Source organism: Panthera uncia, assembly GCF_023721935.1.
Source record: "Panthera uncia isolate 11264 chromosome C1 unlocalized genomic scaffold, Puncia_PCG_1.0 HiC_scaffold_3, whole genome shotgun sequence".
Taxonomy (NCBI): domain Eukaryota; kingdom Metazoa; phylum Chordata; class Mammalia; order Carnivora; family Felidae; genus Panthera; species Panthera uncia.
The window spans coordinates 85,177,090-85,198,336 of record NW_026057584.1 but is presented as its reverse complement, the minus strand read 5'-3'; the positions used below and the strand labels follow the sequence as shown (position 1 = coordinate 85,198,336).

The window sequence follows — 21,247 nt, the reverse complement described above, 5'->3', positions numbered from 1 at the left end:
AAACTATGGGGGACATAACACAGGAGCAATTGGTAAAAATGCCTGGAAAATTTCAGGGAAAATAAATAGAAAATAAAGGGAAACCAACCCCTTAGAGCCTAAGGGGTCCTTAAACAATGCACAGAGTTGAACGTTAAGAGGTTGATGTAACTTGGAATTTTTACTTCTAAGATACTGCAAGGCAACAGGGGAGGGGAAGCGGGTAATAAGAATGTAAGCACTGACTCCCTGCTACCTGAGGAAGGTCATGCAGGTGGTGAGTGCTGCTTTCACTTTCCTGTCCCCGTGCTCACTCCGCCTCTTGTGGGATGCTAGGCCCCCCGCCCCAGCCATAGCGATGCTCAGGATCTAGGCTGAAGCCCGAGCCAAGGTAGACGTGTTCCATGAAAACCTGTGTATCAAGACAAATAACCTGCTGGGAGCCACCTCCCCAAGAAGACTTCTGAGTTGGATGCATTTTTAAAGGAGCCAACTCTCAAGGAAGCCAACCTGAGCAATCTGAAGGCCTGGTTGGACATCCAAGTACCTGATACAACCAAGGAGAAAGAGAAGGAGGAGTGGAAGAAACAGCAGCAGAAGGAGGACAAAGATGAAAAGAAGAAAGGGGAAGATGAAGACAAAGGTCCTCCTTGTGGCCCAGTGAACTGCAATGAGAAGATCGTGGTCCTCTGTCAGGGTCTCAAGTCTGAGATCAAGGATGCCTTTGAGCCGGTCAATCTGGTCACCACCTGCAGATACCTCAGCTCTAGGATGGGAACAGTTCTGGAGGGGCTGTCCAGGAGAAAGTATTTGAACTGATGACCACCCTTCACATAAGCTGGAAGGCTTCCGCACTCAAATCTCCAAGTGTTTCTCTGAGTGGCGCGATGTTGTGACCAAAGCAGCCAAGCAGCCCATGTCGGTGACTATAGGCAGCTGGTGTGCAAGCTGGATGAGGCAGAGTACCGGGACATCCGGTTGATGGTCACGGAGATCCGTGATGCTTATGCTGTGTTATATGATATCATCCTGAAGAATTTTGAGAAGGTCAAGAAGCCCAGGTAAGAAACAAAAGGAATGATCTATTGAGACTCTTCTCTTATTCTGTAATAGGCCAGCAGAGACCTTCCTCTCATTTACACAGGACTCCAGACTTTCCCCTCCCTATCTTCAGCCTTTTGAGGTTACTCCCTCCCCTTGCCTCCCAGGCATAATAAATGGTCATACCACTGCTCTTAAAAAAAATGAAATAAAATAAATAAAGGGATACAAGTATTGAAGTATTAGGACTCTGGGTTCAAACCCTGGGCTTATCATTTATTACAGTGTAGCCCTGGGGCAAGTTACTTAACTTCCTCAAGCCTGAGTCTCCTCATAGGTAAAATCACAGAATTGTATCTATATTCTAAGAATTACTGTCAATAGGGGCACCTGGATGGCTCAGTCAGTTAAGTGTCTGACTTCAGCTTAGGTCATGATCTCACGGTTGGTGGGTTTGAGCCCCGTGTCAGGCTCTGTGCTGACAGCTCGGAGCCTGGAGCCTGCTTCAGATTCTGTCTCCCTCTTTCTCTGCCCCTCCCCCATTCTCTCTCTCTCTCTCTCTCTCTCAAACATAAATAAAACATTAAAAAAAGATGTTAAAGAATTACTGTTAGTTTGTATCAAATGAAGTTATAGATGTTAATAACCTATACCGAATGTGGCACATAGTAATTATCTAATACTAGCTTTTTAATATTAGTGCTATTATTTAGAACAACACCTGGCCAAAAAGAAAACTTCATCCAAAAGAAAAAGATTAGCTCAAAGTAGAGAGCTATGTATATTACGAAGTTCATAATATCTGTCTTGTAGATTATAAAACCAAGGGTGAAAACACTTTAAAGAAAAGAGAAAAAACAGTGGTGATATATACACATATTTCTTTTGGGAAGTGCATTGCAGGCTGCCAGGCCAGGTAGAGGACATGGTTTGGTAAGAGACTACAAAGCAGGAACAGAAGTAACATAAAGTAGTGGTGGGGGGACTTCAACCATGAGGACACCATCTGGAAGGCTTGCTTGCTTGGCAAAAACACAATATTGGGTAAATTCTTGACTTACTCTGCTAAGAGTTTAAGCTCTAAAAAGGCAGATGAAACAAGTAGGGAAACTACTTTTCTGGACTTAACTCAGACAATTTGAGATGGAGAGGTGAGTAGGGGATGTGGAAATGATCAGGAACTTGAAAGAAAGTGACTACTTCGGATCACAAAGCTCTTAGCAACAGAGGAAAACTACGGGGAGTAAACAGAATTTGGTATGTGCTTAGGTCAGAGATGCATTTCAAAAACCTGAGAACAGATAGGTTTTATGCCACGGAAAAGATGGTGTGGGAAGTGTGGTATGCGTGCAACCGCATGCGTGCACAGAGCAGAACTGAGGACAGCACCTGTTCAGGTACCAGGGTTCTTACACGGTCAAGGACTCCACTTGTTTTCTGCTGCTTGGTCTGTGTTCAAGAGGGTAGCATTAGGGTGGATGGGTAGAGTGAGGAAATCTCACTTTGGGTCTTTCTAAGGTAAGATGTATGAACAATCAGACTGTCCCCTTGGATACACAGAGCACTAGGATACCCGCCAATGAAAGATTCTAGGATTGTTGTTTAAATCTCTCCCTGAGTTAGGATAAAAGGCCTCGACATAGCAATGCAACTCCGGCTTCTAGGATTTAGACTATGTCGCCCCAGCAAGGGCGGGTGCACACACACCACTGCTCAGCCCTTACCCGCTGTGTACCTAGCGTATGGCCTCTAAGCTCCAGGGAGGATTCTGCCCCGCTCACTTCTGTGGTGAGGCCCCTGGCAATGAAACGGTTAATCATTTGTCCTCAGTTGCAGTTCAGAGTGGTTTAGTGGCCTCTGTCTTAGGCCATACTTTTTTTGTTCAGGTTGCAAGACAATGAGAGGTGGTGGATGGTGGATGCTGGATGCCACTCGGCCTTCAATCCCACCTCCAGTCCATTTCCCCGGAAAATTCTACTTGGAAATGGAAAAATGTCCCATTAGTTTAATTGAAGTTGCCGATGGTCCTCACTCCATCCTACCAAAAGAACGCGGCTTCATTTGGAAGGGGAGTTCAATTAAAGTCCACATTGTTCTCCAGTTTCCTCTCTTTCCTTTACATTACCTGCTGTTGGAGCCACTGTTTTGTTCTGTCTCATTTTTGTTTGAAGGGGAGGGGGTTGGAAATGACCACTTCAACGACAGCCTGAAACAAATTCCCTTTTCTTGAGGTTGGTCTCTCAAGTACTTTCCCAACGTTCACTGACAAGGAAATTTATTCATTCTGATGTATAGCTTAGCCATAGCCTCTAGTCATCCGTAATAATAGATAGCACTGCAGCCCTCAACAGAAATGGTTTTTAAGCTCCAATATAACAAAAATATTCTATACTTAAGAGCACACATGAAATAGCTTTCATTTCCTTATTCAAAGATTATATACCTTAAAAAAGCATTACATTTTAATCGCTGTTACAATTTAAACTTATATAAAGGCTATAGTTATTTTATAATAAGAAACAATCACCAGTGAATATCTATATGTCAAATGCGAAGAACATAATGGTTATCAATTCACAGGGGAATTTAAGTTAACACTTGACAGATGTTTAGAACCTTTGAGGCACATATCTGTCAAGTTTCAAAGAGGCCAATAATAATGGTGTAAGAAAAGTTTGAATATTTTCTTCATCACAACAGTTTTCAGAAAAGTATCAGTTTATAATCTTGTTCGAAATGCTCAAGAAAAAATTAGATCAATTTAGTTAAGAGTATTTACACTCTGAAAATTTAGGTCCTTTTCCATCTATGCCTGAAAGTTTCATGTAGTTTTGCTAAGTGACGCTGCAAAGAAATGGGCATTTGAAAGCAAAGGAGACTCCTTAAATCACCTGGTCCTTCCTTATTTTGCTGTATCTTTGGATTAAATTAATACCAGGATACCAGGGCATGTAATTTGCCGGTTAGTGGAAATCCCTCTCATCAGGATATTAAGAATTGCTGTCTCCTTTAGCTGGACTCCTTTTGTATTGTATACAACACAGAGGGAAATGCTATCATAACACTTCAATAGTTAAGTGACTTTATGAGAAAAATAGTTCCAAATGTTTCCTAAAACCCTCCAAACCGCACCAAAGAACATTATCGTAATATTATGTTTCCCCATTGCCTCCATTATTTAAACTTGCTTCTCTTGAAATGATACTTGGATGAGAAACTTAGGTTTATGTAATATATAAATTGTTGCAAAAGGAAAAGCTTGGGCTGCATAATTATTATATATGTAGACATGCCAGATAATTTAATGTTTTCAATAGCTTTTCTTTATTAATTGACAAAAGAGTACACTTAACGCTTTGGGGAGAACTTATTTTTGTGTCTCTAACCTAAGCTATCCAAATAGGCATGTATAATTCTATTAGATTTAGCACAGAACACAAACAACAACACCATAAATAGTTACATATTACATCTGAAAGATATCTGGTTTTTGATACAGTACATATAACCCACATATACTGTATATCATTCATCAAGGTAGCATAACAATACATTTTAGTGAGTTCAGCATCAAAAAGAACCTTAATGGCAGGTTAACATCAGATGCAGGCCTATCATGCCCCCTCTGCAACTGTAAACTGCCCATTTGAAGTGCTTTTGCAACAGGCTTTTGGAGGCGGCAGGGGCCGGGGCGGGGGCAATTACAAGTAGTATGTCCAATAAATAGCCTTGAAGTACAAATGGCCCAAATGTCCATCAGTCAATAAATGAACAAACCAGTGGGAGTATATACATACTATGGAATATTACTCAGCCATAAAAAGGAATGAAGTACTGATACATGATGGAAGATGGATGAACTTTGAAAATATTCTGCTAAAGGAATATAAAGGAATATAGCCAGACACAGAATCACATGTTGTATGATTCCATCTATGTGAATAAATAAATCCATAAGGACAGAATACAGATTGGTGGCTGCCAGGGCTGGGGAGAGAGAAATAGGAGAGAAAGTGCTTAATGGGTGAGGGGTTTTACTTTGGTGATGAAAATGTTTTAGAACTAGATAGAAGTGGTGGTTCTATTCTATTCTAATGTTCTACTGCACATTTGTGAATGACCTAAGTGCTAACGAACTGTTCATTTTAAAGTGGTTATATTTTAAGTTATATGAATATCATCTCAACACATTTTTGCAAAAAATTAAATGGAAAATATTTACCATCTATCCATGAGAAGCTGTGCGTCCTTCAGTGCTGACTGTAACATAAACAGCAAAAACACACTCTGTGTGTGGGTGTCCCCTCACCCTTCACTTGAGGCCAGCTCATCTCCAGGCCTTGGCGGGGGGTGGGGGGGGTGGGGGGTGGGGGGGCGGGGGTGGGGGGCGGCAGGTATGCACCCAAAGCTGAGGGATCTGGTGGTGACAGCACCGAGTCAACCAGCCAGAAGGAGATACTCAGGGCTGTGGGCACAGGGGCAGAAAACAAACAAACAAACAAACAAATGCCCTAGGGCCACTCTGTACTGTTTTAAATTTCAAAGAACAATCTATCTGAAATTTTACATACAATATTCCACAGACACGTGTTTCAGAAAACCATCTCAAAATGTAATATAACACTCATCAGTGACTACGATAAATGATTTTTTACTTTATTATCGAACTTTTTTAGACATATGTAATGCATTCAGGCAGAAAGAGAAAAGGATTCCGGAATTTTGGCAATCTGATAAAATGGATATAGAAATCTCCTTAGAACAACTCAATGGTTCAATTCTCCTTAAAAATCTTTCTGTAACACAACACTTCAATTGCTAGATGATTTTAGAAAAAAAAAATATGCCACTGTTTCCATTTCAGAAAGAGTATGGACTTGAAATTAGAAGTACTTAGCTTAAATCTCAACTCTACCACTTAGTGTGTGACTTTGGTAAAAAAAGTCAGTCTCTTTGAGCCTCAGTTTATCACGAGAATGTTGATAATGCCTCCACTTGTGTGAATTAAATGATAATGGCTATGCCTGACACATGGCAAGTGCTCAAGAAATGTTTTTTCCTTAACCTCATCGGCTTCCTTCCCCAGTGAAAGATATCTATTCATAATCATTCATTGTTGTGAACATCATATTAACTCTATAAACAAGGATGCTTATCCTGTGAGAAGAGTTTTTCCACTATACTTTGAGACATTTCACAGCATTTGATATATACATAAAAATTGGGGAGTGGAGAAGGAGATAGTTAGATAGCAAACAGTTTGAAAAATGTCCTTAAAAGATTTTGCGCATGGGTAAATTAAGAGTCTAAGAGTTAACGCCCCATAGTTAGGATGACATAGCCATGACTTAGTTACGGTGACACAGAGACACAGCAACATAGCCCATCCCAGGCAGGCAGAGACCATGTTATTCTGTAAGTAGGTATTAGTTCTACAAATGTTTTGCTTCTCCAATAGTTTAAAAACAAGAATATAACTGTCTCTGTACCTGTAGAACATTTAAGAACACGAGAGAAAGTGTAGCTTCCTTGTAAGCAATTTAGCCATTATTGGGTACTTTTACAAAAATAAGAAGCAACTACAGAGTATCCAATATCGTGTGCAATGGAACATTCAAAAATAATGCGGAGAATACTGTTCATGCTCTCCGAGGAACTTATGATGTGGGGGAGGGCAATAACAACAACAGCAATGAGACTTGAAAAATACAGAGTTTCATAAAGATTTAAAAAAATAGTTCCTATTTTTTCCTGTGGCCTTACCATACAGTTTTAAACTGATACTATATATAGGATAATACACACAAGTATATACATATGTGTGAGTGTATGTGTGTGTGTGTGCGCGTGTGTGTGTATGATACTATATATGGATTTTAAGTTTCAATAGAAATCAAATTTGTATTAGGTTAAAAATTAAAAATAAGGAACGGTGTGTGGATTTTACATTAATTTTTAAAAGAGTATGAAGGAGCCTAAGATGGAGAGGAAGAGATTGTTTATTTGATGGTAAACACACATGTATAAAAATCTTTGTTTTTACTTACTTTGTGTGAAAAATCATCCTACTCCCCGGCATTTATGTAACTTCTGACTTTGGTGACTACAAAAACTAAAATTTTTATACAGCCATAGAATTGAAATTGGATAGGAGCCAGAGAAATTACTTAATTTTAACCCCTCATTTTTGAGGTAGAGAGCCAAAGGTCTAAAAAGCACCTTTTCCCAAACTGTGTTGTGGAATATACTAGCTCCTCAGGATTTTAGTAAATGCTCTATGAACTTTTAAAAAAATGTGGTTAAATATTAAGTTTTGAAATATTAGATTAAATATTAGATTGAATCAAGTTAGACAGTTTTACTTACTTCAGGGATTCTCTGACTTAAATATGAATGTGCTTGGTGAATATTTACAGGGAGATAAATTTTGCAGCGGTGTCCCTGCACCTCCTTTCTTTCTTTCTTTTTTTTTTAAGGCTCATTTCATGGATCTACATGAATAGAACACATTTTAGGGAACACTACTCTAGAAAACTTAGATCAAAGATAAAGCTAAGGGACTTTTGACTCTGTCAAGGGATTAGAACCATGTCTTCAGGCTTCTGGGCTAAGGGGCTTTCTACTATTATCACTCTGATACCCCCTGAAAGAGGAATAACAAGTCTGAGGTTTCCTCTAAAATCAACAAATTTGGCAAGCTTTATTCTGCGGTAAGTTCTTTGTTTTGTTCAATAATGGAAAATAAAAAAATGTCTTTTCTGAGAAATATTCGCAAATCAAATATGCCCTTTGCTTATAGTTGTGGGGAGTGATGCCACCAAGTCCTTGATATCATCTCATGTAGCCACAATCTTGTCCTGTCTTGTGTCTGGGTCACTCCTGTTTTTAAGTGGAGGTTTACAGGGACTGGAAAGGCAAAGGAGCAACAGTGAGTGCTGTAATATCCATTTCCAGTACACTGACCAGCACTGGCCTTGACTTTCTTAAACTTTTTTCAATTGACATGGTTTCTTTTTAAAGTTGACCCAGTAGGCTGAAGTCTTAGAAACTTGTACTTTGGAAACCATTTGATGAAATGTCATTGAAGCTACTTGTATACTTCTGGAAAACTATGGCTGACTTGCTGAAAACCCGGTCTGCTTTAAGAAATATATGCCATTCAGAGTGATAAAAATAGGGGCTACGTATTCTCGATTTCTAATAGCAAAGACTTATGCGAGAAATATGTTCCCTTTGCTTCCATGCTTCTTTTTTTCTTTAAATATTCCACAAAAGAAGGGAATCAAAGTTGACTTTTAGAATACTTTTAAATTATTCTTAAAGTTCAAAGCAGAAAGTGCCCTGTATTCAGTTTCAGCTTTAGATGCCTGTGTGTGCAAATATGCATGCGTATGTGAATGGCAGCGATGATAACACTTAGAATACAATAAATCCTCGTGGCTCTTGTTTTAAAGAAACTGTGCCCTCATGACTGTTCTACTTCATTATCACTTGTGTCTGCATGAGTTAACTTGCACTTGACATCATTCATTTATTTCACCAGACTTAATGCCAGTTTGTAAAAGAAGAAAAAAATGTTAAAAAAATTTTTTTTCCTATTTGCCCTACTTGGAGGTCTAGGACTCCAACTTGTTTTTTAAGGATATTCTCTTCTAATTTACTGTACACACTAAGAGTATCTATGCCAGTGAGCTATGTATGTCACTAAGACCCTAAAAGTCCATGGCCGTAAAGATAAGAGGATCTTGCAGTAAGGTGTCAGAAAATCCAATAACTGGAATGAAAGAAAAGAAACAGAAAGAAAGATGGCATGGAGCAAAATAAGAGTTTATGAGGAAAGAAGCTTAGTAGGTGACAGTCTAGAATCCCAAGGGTGGGGGACCGACAAGGAAGACTTCAAAGAAAGGACTCCGTTATCAGATGATGGGAAGAACTCAAACCCAAATACCGACACACCTGTCAGTGGCTCAAAGCTCCTTACCCATCACAGAAAATGAAGGGCATGACTCTTAGACAGTGAGGCAGATTTATTATTATTTTTCATTTCACTGAAAGAAATACACTGACATAACTGATCTCTTCCAAAATGCACTCCAATTAGGTTGATATCATTGGAAATAAGGGAGTACATTTTTGGTCTTCAGAGGTGGTCATATACTTGTTTCTTCCATTCAATCATTCATTCATTTGTGTTCATCTTCAAGGAAGACTGTGCCAGATACTGTCATTGCCCTTGGGAATTTCACAAATCATTATAATGAATATGCTCAAAATTACTAAACTGGGGGGTTGAGGCATTTTTAACTTCTAACCAGAAGTCAGAGTTAAAAAAGACTGACTGTGATGACTAAGTTGAGAAATATCTTAGGTCACAATAAGTACTAAAGTTTACTTGGGTGGTTCCTAAACTATTAGTGGAGGCCATTTCCCAAAATATTTTAAGAAATAACATCAGCACTGAAGTAACTGTAGTTTTGTGAGAGCACGGTTTGAAGACTAACACTCATCTGAATGAATAATTCAAGAGAAAAACATTCTGTAAATATCTGTCATATACAAATAGTACAATACACTCTAGGAAGGAAGCTGCATAAAGCACAACGCTTGCCGCTAGGACATTTATGTTCCAATAGAAAATAGTTAGAATGAACCATAATATAAGACAGACTCTAAGCGCCACATCTGTTCTTACTACTAGCAAACCTCTTTAGGGTCTTATATTTGGCATTGTTCTGTGGATACAGTGATAAACAAAATGTGGCCATGACTTCAAGGAGCTCACAATCTAGTGAAGTAAAAAACAAACAAACAAACAAACAAACAAACAAACAAACAAAAAGAAGTGGAAAGGTTAATTGTAGTGTTATGTAATAAGGGCTGGGATCAGAGTGGGTCCAGAGCAAGTTGGAGCATGGAACAAGTTTACAGGCGGCTTCCTAGGGGCACTGCAGGATAAGTGAGGGAGAGCCCCAGGGGGAGGAAGGATACATTTGAGGCAGATGAGGGAATATGGGGGAGGTGGAGGCAAGGGAGAGTAGAACCAGTCGGGGAGTTTGGTTCCCCAAGGCAGGATTACTGTGTGTATAAGGAGGTGGGACCAGAGTGCTGGGAAAAAGATTGCAGAGAGAATCACGAAGGCCCCATACATTGGATGCCCTGCTATGGAGTGTGGCCTTTGTCGAGATGACAAGAACAAATGATTCTCTATGTGAGTTCCCAGAGGAGATGCCTTTTGCTTGGTATGTTTTTTGCAGGGCAACTTTCAACAGTATGAGTGACACTTCAGTTCAGTATAGGCAGGCCTGTTGGGGGAAAGGTAAAAAGAAACTAAGGGCTAGGCTGCATTCAGGCACAGGGGTCAGTATTTGTCAGACAAAGGACAGAGGAGGGAAGTCAGTCCAGCTCGAAGGAGGGACAGTGGTTAGAAAGAAGTGAGATAATACTAGAGATTGTGGAAGGCCTTCAGGGCAAAGGACTTGGCAAGGAGCTTAAATGTTATTCCATCACCCGGTGGGACAGGTGAACCTGGATGAACAGAGAACAGTACCACCATTTACAGGAAAAACAAAATAAAACAAAAACAATGACTGCAAAAGCAGAGACAGAAAGAGGAAGAGAAGCTGGTCTTAGAAAGAATGTGAAGAGTTCTGTTTTGGTCTTATGTTACGGATTCATCACACCTCCTAAGATCATAAATACTGAAAAGGGAACTTGAAGTTACCATCTCCTTTTGGTGTGTCTTGTATGACCTTGGAGTTTGCGGAAAAAGCCACTTGTCTACTAAAAGATCTATTCAAAACACCAAAGGGTTTCATAAAGGACTCACAATGGCTAACTTGGGTTAAGGGTTTCCAGGCACAGTTAACCCAAGCTAAGCTTTTTTAGTTCACCTGAGGAAAGCATCTGTCTCCCCCTACCCCTTTTTCTTTTCCTTAAGGGAAAATATTTGAAAACCTTATTCATTCATTTTTGAAACGAGCACAGTTTGGAGTGGTTAGTTTCTATATTGATTAGAGTCTTTCAAGTATGTGAATATGTATATGTATGAATATATATATGGTCCACCAAGCAGAAGATGAGTAAAGTCTCATTAGAAAATATGCAATAAACAGGTTCTTTTTGGAACTAGCCCAGCAAGGTAAAGTTCCTGCGCCAGCATCTTTTTGCTGTCACTTTGTCACTAACTAACAGTCCTAAATCGTCTACTTTGTTAAGAGATTGCTTAAAATTAATTGAACTTGCCTTGATTTTTGTAGATGGTATAAAGCCACATTCATACAGCACTATCTGCAATGACATTGCTTAAGGAAAAAGAACAATGGCTATGAAAACTTTTAGTGTACATTACCTGTCAAATCTGTAAACTGGGCCCCGGCATCATATCGGTTTTGTTAGAGCAGTGGTATTTGCTAAATTATAGCAGGAGACAGGCTCTTTAAATAATTTTTTTCCTTGTGGGTACTCAGATCAAAAGAAAGGTGTACACTTTATTTTTAATCCCATTACTTCACATGAGCCCAGACAGAACATCAAAGACAAGGTATGCAGGTTTAACCATTAGCATCAACATAATCCAAAGTTGAAAATCTCTTCCAGATAGCTACCTCACTTTGAAATAGACCACATTTGTGTTGGGCAGAGTCAATATTACCATGTTTTAACTTTCATTGTACTTAAAAAAGAAAAAATATCCAAGATATGTGATTGTGCCTTACAGCATCAAGCATAAGTTTGTAGGACAATCTGATATTATTAGAATAAATGCAATTCACATCTATTTTTTTTTCTTTATAGTTGGCCCAGACGTCCATCTCAATTTCATGAAAGGGAGGAACGTGAATGAAATGCAGTTGCAAATCGTATTTGAGGAGGGCAATGCTTCTCCACATCTGAAGTCTATTGAAAGCTCATGAGTAAGAACTTGGGCAACAAATCCTTTCTGTTCAAAAGATGTGTCAGTGGAGAAATTCTCAGAAAATAGCACACAATTCATCAGAAATCACACATTTCTTTTCCAAACCAGATAATCAAAGAAAGTTGCAGTTTTGAATTCTTTCCAAGGGGAACTAAATATAAGCATATAAAGCAATTCATAAAGATTTTGCATTAGAAGATGTACCATAAACAGTGGAGAGACATTAAAAAGTACTTAACAACTGGATAGTCTGGGCACCAGCCATCAGATTATATGACAGCGAAGTAACTGGGACATACATATTGGTACATATATACCCCTTGCTTCAAAAATGTCCACAACTCTTAGATGAAATGAAGCTGATTTTGTGCAAATATGTGGTGGCTGGCTTGAGATTTCCCAGTAATGTCATTATCATCAGCACACCAGCAAGAGCGAAGGTACATTAAGTTTCTAGCACTTGTAATGTCCTACCCTGACAGGCTTGACACGGGAATGTATTATGAGATGGTACCTATGCCTTCGTTATTCGCCCACAGGGGAGACAGACTGTGGTGTATATCTGATATCATACAATAAACAAATCACAGAGTAAGCCATGCTTGGTGCTTAAGACTGGCCACAAATGTCAGAGAAATTCTGAGAGGGAGTTCTAGCTCGGGACTAGGAGAGAATGAAGTTACCTCATGGAGAAGAGAGAAGGTGAATGTGAAAGTATGGTCTGGTCTCAGATAAGAATTGAGAAGAAAAAAAGGGAATATCAGGAAAAATAGAACTGAATACCTCCTACTAGAATCGTGTGTGTATGTGTGTGTGTTTGTACATGTTTGAAATCAAATTACCCTCAATTTAATGTTCTCTGCACTTGTCTTTTACTCTTATTTTACCAATGAGGAAATTGAGGCTCAGATTAAATAATTTATAACCATGTATCTATTAAGTGGTAGATTCAAGATTTGAATCCATTGCCAGTCCATCCAAAGTTTATGCTCTTTCCACAATACCACAGTACGACAAGAAGGTAGAGGAAAATGCAAAGGTAAAAAGAAATGTGGGGACTCCTGGGTGGCTAGGTTGGTTGAGTCCGACTTTGGCTCAGGTCTTAATCTCATGGTTCATGAGTTCGAGCCCCGCATCAGACTCTGTGCTGACAGCTCAGAGCCTGGAGCCTGCTTCGGATTCTGTGTCTTCCTCTCTCTCTGACCCTCCCCTGCTTACACTCTGTCTATCTCTCTCAAAAATAAATAATAAACATTTTAAAAAAGAAGAAAAAAAAGAAACGTGGATGATATGCTTGGAGAACATGAGTTCAGAGAGGGGAAAAAGGGAAAGAAATGTATGGTGGCAGGCTGAGAAATGTGGCTTTCACTTGAAGCTAGTAGAAACTAAAGATTTTAATGTAATAGGCTTGTATTGGATGATGTTTTAGAAAGGTTAATTTAGCCATAGAGTGTAGAAAAGCTTAGATGTGGAGCAAAAGGTAAAAGGTTAAGGCTAGAAGCAGAGCAAAGTACAACAGAAGACTGTTATACTCCTGAGGCTTTATTATGTTATTTTCAGCAAAAATTGAAGAGAGAGCCAGATGTAAGACACATTTTCTAACAGTTATGATACACAGTCACTGCTGATTTCACAACTTTGAAATCACCAAATCTGATGGTAGTATGAACTATTTTAACAAGTCCATATGGAATGACTAGAGGACACCATCTCCTGAACACAGAAATGGTGGGGCGCTGTCCTCGGTATTACACATGGAGAATCATAACCAATCTTTATGACCAGGCTCCCCACGTGGACTTCCACAGGCAACTAACACTGTCAAATCAAAACAGTTAAGATCCAGGACATATGGACTTGATGTTGAAAAATCAGAAATGATGCCAACATTATCAGACCAAAATCGCCTGTTAATTTTATCAATACATGGTGGTTTCATATTTGGACATAATAAAATATTAGCCAAACAAGAAATGGTAAAAAGTAACAAACTAAAGATAGTTTTGGTTTTTATTATTTTTTTGTCACTGTTTTCCATTATTGTTTTTAGTTGAAGGATAGATAGATATGATCCACTATTGTATAAAAATCTATTTCAACCCTCGCAGTAGAATTAAAGTAGGTAAAACTTAAAACCATACTTTAAGAAGAAAAGCCACCTAGAGATAACTTCAATGACTCTTCAACTCTGAGGTAAGTGATCTTGATTCTTTTTAAAACCTGACAAGATCATATAATACAGAAAAGTAAGTATAAAAGGCTATAGAGAGAAGGTTTTTCTTAGAAGGCTGCTCAGTTAACTCTCATCAAATATTATTGAAAATAGTCAACTTGTAGGGTCCTCCACCATAATTACAGCAAAAGAGAGAGAAAGACATGGAGTGTAAGAGGGGGGAGATATATAGAGAGAGGAACTAAGTATTTTCATATATTAATTTTCTTTTGAGGAATTTAACACTTTTCGAAAACACTCCAAAATGCATCACTGTCTGTCTGTCTGTCTCTATGAGCAGATTTAATCACAGGTCACAGAGGTAACTTCTCTCGGGATTATAAATCAAAAGTCTAGATCATCTGGAAAAAAGTGTTCAAAAACCAGGACTGATACGAGTGACTTGAGACAAGAGATTCATCCAGAAAGCACCAAAGGCAGTCAGGACAGTGCCTATATAGTCAAAATGAAGGCAAAGGCAGGACTCATGCAATTTGTAGAAAATATCTTCCCTTTTTATTCTAAATATAAGCCACCCACAATATTTATGTCAATGTTGACCTCACCTTTCTGAAAGTCATGATGAAATCATCATGCAAAGGTTTTAGAATCCTACAAATGTCTCTAATTTGGACTAGAATGTATATGATTTGAAGATTTCTAGAACGCCAATTGGATTCTATTCCTCACTGAATAGAGTAGTTTTCTGACAACTGCTATCACTGTCATCTCAATTCTATGACTTCCCATAAATCTCCAGCTTGATTTTTTTTTTTTTTTGGTCAAATACTCAATATGTGTTTCATTATAAAAATTAAAGATAATTATGAGGACAAGAAAAGGTTCAGAAAACTATGTGTGCAGCATTGATCACCTACATTTATCTGGCTTATGTATATATACTATAGTAGCTAACCAAATGCTAAAGCGGTTTCCTGTTACGCTTTTATAGTAAGATTAAGATTTTTGGTTTCCATTTGTAAAGCCATTCATCTGTTTGTCCCAAACTACCTTTCCTGGTAGAGAGACAATAAGGCACTTAATCCTTCTATTCAAAGCATGGTATGAAAACAATAAGACAAAAAGAAAAAAAAAATTAACTACTTAACTGAAAACTGCAGGTCTTGGGAAACTTTGAGGATTTTAATGACAAGGCATGCCAACATTCCTTCTGCACAGTACCACCTCTATAAATGCCTGAATGAGTATCCATATTCAGAGGGGAAAGCAAGCAGTTAGACCAGTTCAACATGCTTTGTAAATTAATTATGACAGCAGCATGTACAACTGGGTATTCGCAGCTATTTAGTAACATTTTATGGTAGCACCCTTCCAGAGTTGTTTATTATTATTATCATTATTACTATTATTATTATTACTATCATCATTAGAAAGAGATTATAAAGAAATTGACATTTGCTTTTCATTTTGAAAATATATTTCACATTCTTGAACTTACCCTGTTGTGCCACCAAGAGATGGAAAACCAATTCATTATCACTCACTCAACAATGCAGAGCAATTGCAACTTGTGGAAAGTTTTCTCTTAACTATTAAGGAAAATACCAAATCATTCTGTGCCATTGGATTAATTCTCGGGAAGTTCACGGAGTCTTTGAAGAATGAAATAGACTGATGTTTCCGACCAGATGATAGAACGCTATTTCTCACATTGGTTTGAAATCTATTTTAACACAGTGAAGACACAAAGTATGTACTAAATGCCCAGTGGATGCCTCATCAGATTAGTTTCTGAAAAGAAATAATACAAAGGCCCTAGAGAGTCAATAAACTAATGTGGAGCTAGATGTACATCTCTCAAATAGCTAGGGAGTAACATAATACGTTATGCAGCCAAGTGATGAACTGAGTGATTAATATACATAGACTACAGGATTCAGAGAAAGGAAAGAATAATGTAGGATGGTTACATGCTAAATATAGAAAATGGGCCTTCCTCGGTCCTTCCATTTTTTTAAATATTCAGTCATTGAGCAAATATTTGTTGAGCTCTTACTATATGTTAGGAGCAGTGGCAAACAAGGGAGAGAGAGTCATGTGGGGTCTACAGGCTTTTTGAGGGCAGTGGAGCTGTGTGGAAGGTCAATAAACCAATAATTACATAATAAATTATTATAACTAAGATTATTAAAAAATTAATTAAATTTCTACACAGAGCATAAATGGAGGTTTAAAGTATACCATGGGTAATGTTATGCTTCTTTAAAATTAGCCAAATAGCCAAAGGCCGCATGATTTAACTTTATTTCATTAGTTGTTAGCCTCTGATCCCAGTTCAATGGTATAAAGGAGTGCCATGATCTCCTGGTTCCCCTCATCTAAGCCCTTCTATTATTACATCCCCACCATCTCCAACGCTTTGCCCTCTGAGTGTGGGCACTTGCCCCCTACCGTGTGCACCCGTGCACACGTGTGTGCGTGCGCGCGCACACACGCACACATACACACACACACACACACACACACACAGTTCTTATCTATGATACACATTTTCACACAGGAACATCTACTTTATAACTCATAGTTAAAGTGATGGGGTAGCTAAATCTTCAGAAGAAAGTGAAGAGACAGTTTGCCTACTGGTGTCAGCATTTGCTGTAGCTATTTCTGGCAGTGGGCAACACATGTTTTTAATAAACTTGTAAAAACAGTGTAGATCTAGCTGTAAATATGTTTTGCTTGGTAATGTAGGCTGAATATAATGATTAGATTGACAGTTGTTGGGTTTTTCCCCCTCTAAAAAATCACAGTGAAATACAAAGAGAAATAGTTTGAATGATGAGGCCCAAGACAGTATCATGATACCAACACTGTGTTGATAATTATTGTTTATGACAACAGTCAATTTACAGTAAAAACATGCTGCTGTTTTCCTTGTTCACAGCATTACACGTTTTGTTTAGTCTCTTAGAAATATCCAGCTCCATGTGAAGTAGCCTATATCTATAATTAGAAGTAGGCCACACAATCAGATGCCTGTCAATATTGTGGTAAGCAGCTAAAACATAGAATAAGATTTGAAGATACAGATACATGACTTTGAGAAATTATTCTTTAAAGTAATATGCTTATTTTGATTTTCACTGTTATCAATAAAATGTAATGGCCACAAAATGATATGCCAATAATTGGTAAAAATATATACATAATAAGTAAAATAATAAGTCATCTACTAATAGGACATTAACCATCAGCGAGTTAAATCCAAACTGGGTATAATGTCATTGAAAAACTTTACATAGATATTCAATAGAAACTTTATGAGATTTTAAACTTCATTTCTTAGGACTAAAAGACATAGTCTATATAAATCTACTTATCAATTACTTGTCAAAAAGGTTCTTTTTTAATAGCTAAGGAATTACTGTGGCATTCCCATTCAGAATACAGTTACATTGACTATTAGCAGCCTAATATTTTTGATGGTAAATCAGAGACCCACATTTCCTAGATTTGGAAGACCTGAGCCAAAAATTATATTTAGTATATTAAAAGAAATCTATTGTATACATAGGTAGATACAATGAATTAATCCATCTGTTTAAAAAGATATGGTAGGTACATAATAAATTTAAACATATTATGGGTAATGTAAGAGTGAGAGGCAAGGAGGACATAAAGATTTATAAGACAAAATGCTCTGCTCTGGAAGACCACAAACTAGACAGAACATGTACAGAGAGCCACAGATCTAAATATCTTCTTACCAAATCATAATAGTAATAATAATAATAATAATATCTAAATTGGGAATTAAGTCCTAATCAAAATTAAAACTGATTAATTTCCTTGTCATAATTTTGTTTTTCTGCTGACAAAACAGAACTGCTAAGAGATCTTTTTAAATTAACTATATAGGGGCACCTGGGTGGCTCAGCCAGTTATGCATCCCACTTTGGCTCAGATCATGATTTCGCAGTTTGTGAGTTCGAGCCCCACATCGGCTCTGTGCTGACAGCTCAGAGCCTGGAGCCTGTTTCTGATTCTGCATCTATCTCTCTCTCTCTGCCCCTCCCCTGCTTGTACTCTGTCTCCCTCTCTCTCAAAAATAAATTAAGAAAAAAACATTGAAAAAAACAACTATACAGAGAGAGCAAGGTAAATTGTGAGAACACACAGAATACAACTACCTTCAAGTTTTATAGAGGCTGTCAAGAGAAAAATGTTCTGTGTGTCCTCAAAAGGAAGCAGAAGAACAATGAATGAAGCAATAAGGAGGAAGATTTTGGCTCCAGGGAAAAATGAATTGTAACAATCTGAATTGTCCAAAAATAAGTCAACCGCTTTAGTAGGTAATGAGTTCTCCACTACTGCATGGAAGTAAGTACTGGCTGGGCTTCTCCTTGTTGGGAATGGTATAGACAGTATTAAAATAGTTGAGAGGAGACGTCTGCATGATTCAACAGATTAAATGTTAGTAATAATGATGGCAGTTAAGGGGGACAGATTTACAAAACCTACAACTTGAATTGTGAGACAAAAAGGGAAATTGGTTTTTTAAAAATCCACTTTTCCTTTATTCTTCTTAAAATGATAGTAACTGAGTTTTAACAGTTTACCTTAACTTTTATACGAATCTATAAATCCTTCCCCCAAATAGACTTACATTTTATTTTTTTTGAGTAGACAGCTGTATCGGTAAACCTGGTTCATTTTCCTTTCAGTCAGTGCAGTTGTGCGGCCCCAACCACAGTTGATGTTGTCTTCACTGTTTCAAAGTATACATATTGTTATTCAGCTTTGTTTGTTTGTTTGTTTGTTTTTCATGTAATGAGATCGTGGACATCTTTCTGATCTGTAATTATGAACCTACTTCATTCGTTTTAACAGTAGCATACATAGCAATCCACTGAATGTGTATATCATAATCTATACTAATAGATATTTAGGTTGCTTCTAAAATACTACTTCAAAAGTAATGAAAAAGATTACAGTCATACTTTTACATTCATCTTAAAATTACGCTAGCATGTTTTTAGGAAAGACAACTATAAATGGGATTATTGGGTCATAAAGGATGCACATTACACATTTTGATCGAAACTGCCAAGTTGCCTCATAATTGTAACAACCAGGTATGAAAACACCCATTTCCTCATACCCCTTCCAACAACTGCATTTTCCTGATCACTACCATGAACGAGGTATCATGATAGGACTCTGAGAGTTGCACAAAAGAACGTGCTATTTTGACCCATAATCTAATGGGTGAGACATAATAATACAAAGTAGAATAAAAAGCAGTTGGGATAGAAAATGCTGCGGGAGGAAACAGAGGGGACTTCGAGGTTGGGTGAGCAGGAGGGGCTGGAACTGAGCTGTGAAGAACCAACAGGACTCTGAAGGGCAAAGAAAAGGTGGAGGCCCATCTGAGTGGGAGGGCCTGCCTCCCAGTGCTGGTGTAAGATCACTTAAGCTGCAGCAGAAGTTTTAAGGAGGTGAAATAGGTTCACATTTTATTCTCTTTTACATGCCTTCTTTTTCTTCATATCACTTACAACTACCCCAAATCACCTATAGTTGTACATTATATAGGGAATATGTGTACTTGTTTCTTGCCAGTGTCCTCACTACTCCAAAGGGGTGGCAGACTGTTGTGCTCACTGCTGACTCTTCAGAAGCTGAGCCATGCCAGTGCATAGGACCCTCAGGAAAAGCGTTTGCTGAGGAATGAATGTCGAAGTCATGCTGATGTCACTGAGAGGAGTCAGAAATAGCAGGCTTAAAAGTGCATTTACAGGACCTGCATGGCAATAGGAAAGTAACAACAGGGTGAAACAGGGAGTGTGAAGTGATGAAATGCAGTGGTGTTTGTGGAAACTTAATCTGGTTTTGTTATGCAAGATGGACTGATCTGGTGGCAGAACCCTAAGGCCAGCAAGGAGATGATTACATTAGTAAAGGGGTCAAGAAAACAAACCTCAGTGGGTCCAAAGAATATCCTGAAGGGAAGAGCAAAGGCTTACTGACAAAATGGCTAATAACAGCTACCATTTAAGTGAGTGGTTAAGTCATGCTTACTTTGTGTTAAACACCATGCATACATTGATCTCATCCAGTGAGATAGGTATCATTATCCAAGTTTTTTATGAGAGGAGACTGAGATACAGAAAGGTTAAGTAGTTCACTCAAAGTCACACAGCTAGTAAGACCCCCCAGCCAGAATAGTTCCTAATTCTATATCTGTAAAGCTGGTATTCATTCCCTTATTTTAAAGGAATACACATGGGCTCCCAGCATAGGGGAGATGATTCTGGTCATGCAATGATACTACACATACATATTCATGTCCGAACTCTGGTATTCCCAAGGAAAAAGAAGATGATCAAGTGTGTGCTAGGTCAGTGTTTTCATGACCAAATCAATTTAGTGGGTCATGATCAGCATTTTAAAAAGAAATGAAGTAGATAACATGAAGAGAAAGGAAAACACTGAAACGAATTAGAATTACTCGCAAGTGTACTGTTCCAGGAAACTTTTGTTTCAGATACATATATACATATATTTTGTTTCAGATATATATGCATATATGTACTGTTTTTCTGAGAGCTTAATTACATTATCTTTGATGTGAAAGAGACATCCTAGTGTACGGATCCTCACTGCACCCTGGTGTTTCCACCTTTGTTTTCAGAAGGAAGACGCTGAGGTTCAGAATGGTGGGGCCAGGACTTGAGAGCAGGGCTTCCGTCTCCACCACAGCCTCCTCTTTCTAGCACGGCAGCTCTGTTCAGCAAAATGGGAATGTAAGTTCAACACAGGTGCTTCTTCTGGACTTCATTTAGTCAAGGCCAGACCAAGAGGGTCCAAAAGCTTTTGGCCCATCAGCGTGTGGAGGAACATTAGGGCTATCCCTTTTTGTGTCAAGAAATTAGAAGAAAACAAACTATTTTAGGCAGGGCTATAGACACTCTACCAAAAAATGATGTTAAAACAAAATCTCCCTGCCCACGCTAAGGTCCTTAGAAGACATGAAGAACGAAGCCCCATGATCTGAAGACTCAGCACAAAGAAAGTTCTTTGCTTATGTTCTAATAAATATATTTATGAAAGGAAAACTATATAGGGAATTCTATTTT

General features: G+C 38.2%; 1 protein-coding gene and 1 pseudogene across 8 annotated transcripts in view; one reads left to right on the top strand and one right to left on the bottom strand.

Annotated features, from left to right (window-relative positions):
* The window catches only part of GTDC1 (glycosyltransferase like domain containing 1), a 391,227-nt gene that overhangs the window by 87,285 nt on the left and 282,695 nt on the right, over positions 1 to 21,247 (bottom strand). The window lies entirely within an intron of this gene.
* On the top strand, positions 248 to 1,107 carry LOC125910900 (proteasome activator complex subunit 1-like; annotated as a pseudogene).